The following is a 10,839-nucleotide window of genomic DNA, read 5'->3' as shown; positions in this document are numbered from 1 at the left end:
CGGATGGAGGGCGGCGGCAGACGCGGGCTCTCGAGGGCCCTCCCTGGGCCGGGCGGGCCGGCGCAGCGGGGAGCCCCGGCGGGACACGTGGCGGCCCCCGGTTGGCCGGGCGCGGCGGCGCGGGGCGTGTCTGGCAGGAGCGGACACGTCCGGCGGCGGAGGAGACGAAAAATTAGGGTTAGGGTGGTTTTGGATCTGGATTTTTCGGGGGAGAGACCATTTTATAGGTAGGAAGAGCTAGGAGGCTCCAAATTGAGCACGGTTTTCGGCCACGCGATCGTGATCGAACGCTCTAGGTGATGGAAGGGTCTTTGGTGGGTTTTGGGACAAATTGGAAGGGTGTTGGGCTGCAACACAAATGAGGCCTTCTTGGTCCCTCGGTTAATCATTGGAGTATTAAACGAAGTCCAAATGGCACAAAACATGACAGACGGTCTACCGGTAGTAAACCAAGGCTGCTTGGCAAGTCTCGGTCTAATCCGGAAATGTTTAACCCCCATACACGAAAAGAGGACCACCGGAGGAGATAGGAGCGCCGAAATGCAAAACGGACAACGGGGAAATGCTTGGATACATGAGACGAACACGTATGCAAATGCAATGCACATGATAACATGATATGAGATGCATGACAAAGGCAAAAACACACGGAGACAAAAACCAGACACCGAGGAAAATAAAATAACTTAGCGCCGGAAACGGCTAGAGTTGGGATACATATACGGTAAATTACATCGGGGGTGTTACATAAAGCAATCTGAATATTGCAAATATAGATGAAGTATTGATAATGGTGGGGATCCAGCAGCGGTCTTGGTCTGTTCATTGGACACAAACAAAGTACATGAAGTTGCGTTGGCCAACTTTTAACTAAACAAATCCCAAGCAAAAAGCTACTAGATGGATCTACCTATATAGGAGCAAGGGGTGGCGGCCAAGGAGGTGGGAGGACATCCCAAGGCATCCTAAAACCAACCCTAGGACGTACAAGGCTCTTGGGCCCAAGTGGAGGTAATGCAACACCTTTGGACTTGTAGTTTGACTCGGATTCTGCTGCAATGGCAGATTGTTCCAGACGAATTTGAAGGTGAATCCAATTGTGTTCGAAAGTGCACGAAATCTACTTTCCAACAAAAAAGGAATCACCAAATTTGGAGTCTGTATGAAAGGGTTATTGGCGTTTTAAGTCAGGTATTTCTGTGCAGTCCAAATCTGAATCCAAAACGTGAGAGACTTGGACTCTATCTTCTCTTGGCCCAAAAGTGACGTGAGAGGACTTTTTGAACAACACATACACTTCTCTTTTTCCCTTATCTTCGTATGTGGATTGCACAAATGTCCCATACACCTGCAATTAGACATGGCACAAAAGTCTGTGAAGTATTTTTGTCCTCGATGACATAAATAAATTATTGCATAGTTTGCATTAGAAATCACTTCACAAATATGCATGTATGCAATATTTTTGGTCGTATCCAAGGTAGTCATGTCCTCATCACTTTTCTTTGTTACTACTAGTGAATCTAAAATCCTTCGGGGCAGACATAAAACATATCACTTCAACCCAATTATCATAGTAACTATTTTAAAAGAAACTAGCTAGACGCCCATGTGTTGCACGGAACATCTAGATGCATTTTTTGAGTAGTTTATCTTGTGAGAGAAAAGGATGAATGAGGGAAGGCCTTATTTGCAAATGTGGAGAGGGGTGTGGGTATCTTTTTGAAAATTTCCATAGTTTCCTTCCTATCCGTTAGATATATATCTGACGGCCTAAATTGCCATAGCTAGATGCCCATGCGTTGCACGGAACATCTAGATGCATTTTTTCGAGTAGTTTATCTTGTGACAGAAAAGGATGAACGTGGGAAGGCCTTATTTGCAAATGTGGAGAGGGGTGTGGGTATATTTTTGAAAATTTCCATAGTTTCCTTCCTATCCGTTAGATATAAATCCGACGACCTATATTGCAGGATTGCATGCACACCATCATCACCAATTCTGTTTGCTACTCCCTCTGTTCCTAAATATGTCCTTTTAGAGATTTCAACAAGTGACTACATATGCAGAAAAATGAGTGAATCTACACTCTAAAATATATCTAAATACACATCCGTATGTGGTAGTCCATTTGAAATCCGAAAAATACAAATATTTAGGAATGGAGGGAGTATAAGAGTAGACATAGAGATATATCTCCAGCATGGTCAACAACGAAAATGTCCTGGACTGTTTAGCGTCGGATGCTCGCAACGCGATGACCTGAGTTCGAGTTTTGTCTTTAACTTTAGATTTTTGTATTATATATAATTTATATTTAATATATACTTCTTCCGCTACTATACTGATAGTGGAATCCACAGAGTACTTAGAATACAAGATTAAGGATGGATTTGTTTGTTTTTTACTTTTTGTACGAAGCTATAGCCACCCTGCAAGTCACGTGTACACTATTATTTCCAGCATATTTAATTAACTTTTTATAGAGGGAGAATCATACACGGAATTAACTCAAATGGATTAGATGTGACTCTATTATTTCCATCATAAGAGCATCTCCAATGGCAGGCGACAAATTTCCTCCCGCTTCCTTCCGCGGAGGACGACATCAAATGCCAGCGACATACATTTTCACAACTCTAACCAAGCAGAGGAGATTCGTGCAAACACGGACTGATTTCATATAAGCATGGAGGATTTCATATAAAAAAGGTGGATCTTCATATAAACATGATGGTTTTCATTACATTTACATGAACTAAGCGGTGCTAATCCGGCTCTCGTGGTATAATTAATACTCCCTCCGCCCGCAAATACTTGTCCTAGAAATGGTTGTATCTAGAATTATTTAGTTATAGATACATCCAATTTATCCATTTTGAGAACTAATATTTCCGTACGGAGGGAGTACCTAATCTAAATGGCCGCCCACGGATCCCTTTGTCTTCCTCGTGTCCGGCAGACACTTGCGGGGTCAACGAAGGTCCTCGAAAGAGACGAAGCAGCAAATAAACCACCTGAATACACAGTTGTCGCCTTGGCGGTGGCCTTCATGGGACCAATGTGGCGGTAGCCTCCCGTGTTCTACTTCTCCTTGATGATGGCGGCGGACACGAAGAAGCTGGCCACCGACTCATCCCTCTCACGCACCCGGCTTCTGTTTCTTCCTACATGGCGCCGCCGCAGGCATGGGAGGCGTGGCCACCGTAGACACTGGTGGCGTGGAACGACGCGGCAGCGAAGACAACCGTGCCGCCGTGCCGGCGTGGAGCAACTCACCACTCCTCATCGAGCTAAACTAGAGCGGCGAGTTGTTGAACCACGCGTCGGCTTGGGGCAGCAACTGGCTCCATCGGGCCAAGCGAGGTTGGTGAAGCACCAAGCAGCCTCGCTCATATCTAGAGGGCTCGAAGGGCCACTCAGCTGGGTAGTATGCCGGAGAATGGCTCCTCAGAAGCCATCGGAACAGTGGAGAAAATGGTGAATGAGGAGATGGGGCAGCGGCGGAGGGGTGCAATTCTTGCCCGTTGTCTATCTAGCCTTGTTTAAATAGAGGGCGGACGGTAGGAGCTTCGCCGTCATCTGGCCTCATTTAAACTAAGGGCGGACGGAAGGAGCTCTTCCGGTGTTGCGTTTAATTCCGGCTCGCTCATGAACAGACATGTGGCTGGAGTAGGTTTCTCGGTTTGCATGCGGGTTTAATGGAGGTGTGTTCAATCGGGCGTGTAGCCGGAGGCCCGGTACTATTCGATTTCACAGCGGGCGGCGTAGTTCCCGATACAGCTTTGATGCAGACGAGGGAGAGGGTAGCGGTTCCCGAAATGTTGAACGACCAATGATGCATCTTCCTTCAATTCGCATCATGAATGCATGAGGGAAGTAATGGGAGAAGGACCGAGAAAAGAGGCACCACGATGTGAGTTCAACTCAGTTTGCACTGATATAAAGGCCTCCCTCCATTCCAATGCATCTACCACATTGTACGCACCTAAGCATTTACCTAAGCACCTACACTAAGCGCAAAAGTGCTCACTCCAGACCCAGGGCGGCGATGCGCACGAGCAGCTAGCGGCTGTGCCAGATGGTCCATGATGCCGGCCTACGGCATGGTGCCAAGGATCGTCTCTAGACGGTGTTCGCGACCGGCTAGTGGATGGTCGCCGTCGATGCTAGCTACGACTCTCAGTTGTACCAGATGATCGTTGCCACCACCAACAAGTTCACCATCGTCAAGAACTTTGCGGATGACATCGCCGTACTCCTCCAGCCCGCGTGCTCGGGCTCCTCATTGCCTGCCACCCTAATCATCCTCCATGGTCGGAACCTCTTTCAAGCACTGGGGGCCCTGCGACTGCCTGTTGATGCCACAAAGAATGTCCACCTGGAGGTCGCGCTCGCCACAAGGCACCTCGCCCTGCAAGAATTCGTCAACCTACACATCCACGTGTACGAGAAAATCGTGTACATATGTATCTAAGAGGCCAGTGAGGACACTACGATGTTGGCCTTCCTCAACCGGCTGGAAGCCTTGGATGCCTTTGCTGAGAAGGACCTTGACCTCGCCAGAAAAGCCGTTGCTCCTCGCACAGAGTTGAGGAGGAGGTCCTACGTTGATGGATGCATCTTTCTTCTTGCCTCCTGTAACCACCACTGTGATCGCATCATCGTGGCCTTAATTCTTATTGTCCTATTGCATTCTCATTCCAGTATATGCATCGCTGTAACTATACTCCATCCGTCAATTTATAAGTTGTGATTACCTTTTCCATCAACTTTGTGCAACGCACGGGCATCTTGCTAGAAACACTAGAACATGTCGAACCGCCTGTGACCAAACCAACGATGCGCCAACCTAGCTACTACCCTGCTTATCTGGCGGAAAAGCCCCGCCCTAGCATTTCTAATCGTTATTTCTATCTATCAATCGTGCCAAGGAGCAGAACCAAATGTTACAAATTATACATGTTTCTCTACTCCTACTCTAAAAGACTCAGTTGGTGATGGTGGTGTGTCTGCCATCCGTCGTTTCTGACCATTAGATCTGCATCTAACGGCTGTGAAGATATATGCCTTTGCCTGTACCTAGTGTTCCTTGAGAGGATATATCTATGGACTTTGTTTTATGTTTACCTCGAACAAAGAAGGGGAGGGATAGCATATTTTTTGTCGTGGATAGGTTCTCGAAAATGGCACCCTTTATACCATGTCATAAAAGTGATGATGATGTTAATGTTGCTAATTTGTTCTTTCATGAAATTATTCGCTTGCATGGTGTGCCAAACACTATTGTTTCAGATCATGATACTAAATTTCTTAGCCACTTTTGAAGATGTTTATGGGCTAAGTTGGGGACTAAACTGCTTTTTAGTACAACTTGTCACCCCCAAACTGAGGGACAAACTAAAGTAGTAAATAGAACATTGTATATGCTTAGGGCTGTTTTGAAGAATAATAAGAAAATGTGGGAAGAATGCTTGCCTCATATTGAATTTGCTTATAATCGTTCATTGCATTCTACTACTAAGATGTGCCCTTTTTAAATTGTGTATGGTTTCCTACCTCGTGCACCTATTGATTTGTTGCCTCTTCCATCTTCGGAAAAGGTTAATTTTGATGCTAAACAACATGCTGAATTGATTTTAAAAGTGCATGAGTTAACCAAGGAAAACATTGAGCGTATGAATGCTAAATATAAACTTGCTGGAGATAAGGGTAGAAAACATGTTGTGTTTGCACCTGGGGATCTTGTTTGGTTACGTTTGCGTTAGGATAGATTTCCTGATTTGCGCAAATCAAAGCTAATGCCACACGATGATGGTCCTTTCACGGTGTTACAGAAAATAAATGATAATGCATATAAACTTGAGCGGCCTGCAGATTTTGGGGTTAGTCCCACTTTTAACATTGCAAATTTGAAGCCTTATTTGGGTGAGGAAGTTGAGCTTCCGTTGGGGACGACTTCATTTAAAGACGGGGAGGATGATGAGGACATCAATACCATTGTTACACCCACAGCCCCTGCTGTTGTACATACTGGACCAATTACTAGAACTCGTGCACGCCAATTAAATTATCAGGTACTTTCGTTTCTTAGTAATGATTCTAATGTTCATGAGAATATGATGTTGCCTAAATTGGATAAATTTGTCTTGCTTACAAATGAAGGGCCTAGATTTGACAAGAGGGATGAACATTGGAGCAAGATTAAGCATGGAGATGATGGCATGCGCAAGGGGAACAAGAACAGAGTTACAAGTGATGATTTCAGGACTTTGAAGCCACCATAATGAGTGCATGAAGCCTTGGACGAAATCTACAAGATGCCACTTCATAAATTTCATCCAGAGGCTATTAAAGGTGCTGCGTCACCTTATTTTTGGGCCAGGCCCATGTAATTTCGAAATAGTCAAGTATAGGCTGTTTTTAGAGTTCGTATGTGTAGGGAAACAAGAGTTAGGGTTGGTTTCAGACCCCTCCTCCATGGGCCACAAAATTCCCCCCTCTTCCTCCATATATACAGCCCTTAGGGCATCGTTTAGACATTGGGTTTTGTTTAGATTAAAAGTTTGCCATAGCTGCAACTTTGCGTACTTCGTTTGTGTTCAACGACCAGACTAAGACGTCACAGAACCTCACCTTGATCAATAAATATGTCCTCTTATATTCGCAATATCCTGATTGCAAATCTTAATTTCTTGCTTGTTCTTTGTTTGCATGCAGGAAATAGACCCTCATGGTCAAGTTGATCGTGCTCTTGTGTGGTCAATAACCTCTCGGAGTTGCTTTAGCGATTGCTAAGGCGCGACGTCCTTGCACGTTTGTAGTCGGATCGTCAAAGTCTACTCCATCAAAAACGTTAGCCACCATCTCATCGAAAGACATGACAACTTTGCCTCTATCTGTTCTTGAGCATCTATACTATCGTTGTTCAAGCTGTAGGGGGAAGAGATGATAAGGTGTTCGCCAACTACTTCCCTTTGGATCCCAAATCCAATGTGAGTTCTTGGCTGATGCATCTATCGGAGAACTCCATTTCATCCTGGGCTGACCTGTGCCATGAGTTCATTGGGGCCTTCACAGGCGGCCATCAAGAACCAGGATGGCCCAGCGACTTTCAGCTTCTCCAGTAGAAAGAAGGAGAGACTCTAAAGAAGTATTTGCAGAGATTTAGCAGAGTCCACGGGAATATTCCAGATATCCACCCGGTAGCGGTGATAGCAGCTTTCCATTCCAATGTGCATAACCGCGGGATAAGTTCCAAGATGAACATGCGGTTTCCCAAGACTGTGAAGGAGCTTTACACCTTGGTGGACAAGTGTGCTCGGGTGGAGGAAGAAAGGAAACTTCCTAGAGAGGAGGATTGCATCTATATCGACTCAGAAGATGATGATGAATCCACCAGCCAGAAGAAGAAGAATAAGAAGCACAACAAGAGGCGCAAGGATAAGGCGATGATGACCGTTGTGTAACACCCACGATGCGGCTATATCTCCCACGTGTCGGAGCACAACTTCGAGGCATAACCGCATAGTAGGCATGTCACAAGAGGGGTAATCTTTACACACCCCAAGCACTGAATAAGAGAGGGATAAAGAGTTGGCTTACAATCTCCACTTCACACAATACATAAACATCATCCAGAATACAATCAAGGTCCAACTAATGAACCAAAATAAAAGAAGATCACCCCTAATGCTAGATCCCCGATTGCCCCGACTGGGCTCCACTACTGATCAACTGGAAACGAAAACAACACAACGAACACGATCTTCATCGAGCTCCCACTCGAGCTGGGTTGCGTCACCTGCATTGGTATCAATGGCACCTGCAACTGGTTTTGGAAGTAATCTGTGAGTCACGAGGACTCAGCAATCTCACAACCTCGCGATCAAGACTATTTAAGCTTATGGGTAGGAAAAGGTAGTGAGGTGGAGATGCAGTAAGCACTAGCATATATGGTGGCTAACTTACGCAAATGAGAGCGAGAAGAGGAGCAAAGCACGGTCGTGAACTAGAAGTGATCAAGAAGTGATCCTAAATCTACTTACGTTCAAGCATAACACCAAAGCCGTGTTCACTTCCCGGACTCCGTCGGAAAGAGACCATCACGGCTACTCACGTGGTTGATGCATCTTAATTAAGTTAAGTGTCAAATTCTCTACAACCGGATATTAACAAATTCCCATCTGCCCATAACCGCGGGCACGGATTTCAAAAGTTCAAAACCCTGCAGGGGTGTCCCAACTTAGCCCATCACAAGGTCTCACGGTCAATGAAGGATATTCCTTCTCCCAGGAAGACCCAATCAGACTTGGAGTCCTGGTTACAACACATTTCGACAATGGTAAAACAAGACCAGCAAAGCCACCTGATGTGCCGACAAATCCCAATAGGAGTCGCACGTATCTCATTCTCAGGGCAACACCGGATGAGACTAGCTACGAGTAAAACCAAACCTCAATTTTCCCCGAGGTGGCCCCGCCGGCAGCTTGGTTCAGACCAACACTTAGAGGAGCACTGGCCCGGGGGGGTTTAAAATAAGATGACCCTTGAGTCTGCAGAACCCAAGGGAAGGTGATAGGTTGTTAGTGCAAATGTAAAACCAAGGTTGGGCCTTGCTGGAGGAGTTTTATTCAAAGCAAACTGTCAAGGGGTTCCCATAACACCCAACCATGTAAGGAACACAAAATCAAGGAACATAACACCGGTATGACAGAAACTAGGGCGGCTGGAGTGGAACAAAACACCAGGCATAAGGCCGAGCCTTCCACCCTTTACCAAGTATATAGATGCATTAAAGTAAAAAAGATATAATAATGATATCCCAACAATAATCCATGTTCCAACATGGAACAAACTCCAACTTCTCCTGCAACTAGCAACGCTATAAGAGGGGCTGAGCAAAGCGGTAACATAGCCAAACGACGGTTTGGTTGGAAAGCTGGGTTAGAGGCTTGTCATGGCAATATGGGAAGCATGATAAAGCAAGTGGTAGGTATCGTGGCATAGCAATAGAGCGAACAACTAGCAAGCAAAGATAGAAGTGATTTCGAGGGTATGGTCATCTTGCTTGAGATCCCACAAGGAAGAAGAACGAGTCCATGAAGAAGACAAATGGACGCAGTCGAATGAATCCTCACAACGCGACGTTATCGGAACTAACCCGAAGAAGCAACACCGGAAAGAAGAAAACAACATAGTAAACAACCATCACATAATCATGGCATGATGCACAATCAAGTATGATGCATGTCCGGTTTAATGAAGCATGGCATGGCAAAGTGCACAAGCAATTCTACAAATTAAGTGGAGCTCAATATGCAACTCCGTTGCATATTGACGAAACACCACGTGACTTATTTAGTTCGATCTTGTTTATGTACCCAACAATATTAAATGTTGTTAAACATGGAAAGAGGGTGAAGTTTAAATGAGGCCGGAACAACAAGCAACAAGTCCGGAAAAATCCTCATGTGCAATTTATGGAGTTGGTACTGTTCTTCCCTAAACCATATTTTAGAGTTGTTAAACATGCAAAGTGATGCCACCATGTTAAACTAGGCATTTTTCTATCCCATTTACATATAAAGTTTGTTAGGTTTGGAGCTACGGTTATTTAGTTATGAATTAAATCATTTTAGGATGCTATATGGACAAAATTACACAAAAAACATTTTAAACATTTTAAATGTAGATGAAAGTTGGATATTATTAAACTATACAAAATTCTAGACATTTTACATATAAAGTTTGTTTTAATCCGATGCACGGTTAATTAGTTAGGATATGCATGAAGTGCAAGGGTATTTTTGCAAAACTAGCAGTTCTCGGGATAAATCGCAAATTCGGCCGCGGAAAAAAAATAGGCACTCAGGCCGAATCTACCGGCCCCAAAAGTGCACAGGAGCGGGGGCTTCTCACCCTGGGCTGAGGCCCACAACGGAGAGGAGAGGGGCGCGCTGGGCCTGGCTGGATTGAACGAGGAGGTGGAGGGGGCATGGTCAACGCTCCAGGACGAGCGTTCGTCATCCCCAGACACACAAGAGGCGGTTGAGGCAGGGGGGCGCGGGCGTTGAGAATCCGGAACAGGTCGTCGGAGCACGGCCGACGGCGGCGCGCATGGGACACGGCGGAGATGAGCGGATCCGGGCACGTGACGACATTCTCTGGTGAGGTGGCGGTGAGTGGAAAGCAGAGGAGGGTCAATGCGGTGTCGCTGCAGCAGCCTCCTCCTCACGAACAGAGGCATGAGCAGGACTTGGCGGGATAGCGAAGAAGCTCCAGGAGGCTTGGCTCGAAGACGGACTTGGTGTGGGGTCGGGGAGGTCGCGTGGTTGCCGGGGACGCATTGGGCTAGCTGCGTCGTGGTCGAAGACTTGGCCTGATTGAGCGAGGAGGCAGTCAACAGAAGCGGGACTTGACGCCGGGCGAAGCAGAAAGAGGACGGGGCGGTGGAACTTGGCGCGGCCGAGCGGGCGACGGCGAGCTCCTGCGTCGGGACGTCCTTGGCGGCGGACGGTGAGGTTCGGCTCGAGACGATGCTGACGGGAGGCTGCAGGGAACTCCATGGAAGGCGTCCGCATGGCAGATCAAGGCGGCGGTGGGCATTGTTTGCATAGAACAGAGAGAGGGAGAGGGAGTCGGGTGAGACAGAGAAAGCTTCAGCGAAGAGAATGGGGAAGGGATCAGGGGATGGTCTGGTGGTGCCTGCTCCAGCGAGCCCTGTGCAGAGGCGGCGGGGCTGGCTGCTTTGGTTGGGTTGCTGGTGGCAGGAGAGATCGAGCAGAAGGGGATCTGGGAGGATCCTGAGGTGGGGGTTTGAGTGTGGCGGCGGCGAGG

The sequence above is a fragment of the Triticum dicoccoides genome, chromosome 3A (assembly GCF_002162155.2).
Source record: "Triticum dicoccoides isolate Atlit2015 ecotype Zavitan chromosome 3A, WEW_v2.0, whole genome shotgun sequence".
Taxonomy (NCBI): Eukaryota; Viridiplantae; Streptophyta; class Magnoliopsida; order Poales; family Poaceae; genus Triticum; species Triticum dicoccoides.
The sequence above is the reverse complement of the archived record's forward strand: the minus strand, read 5'-3'. Positions refer to the sequence as shown.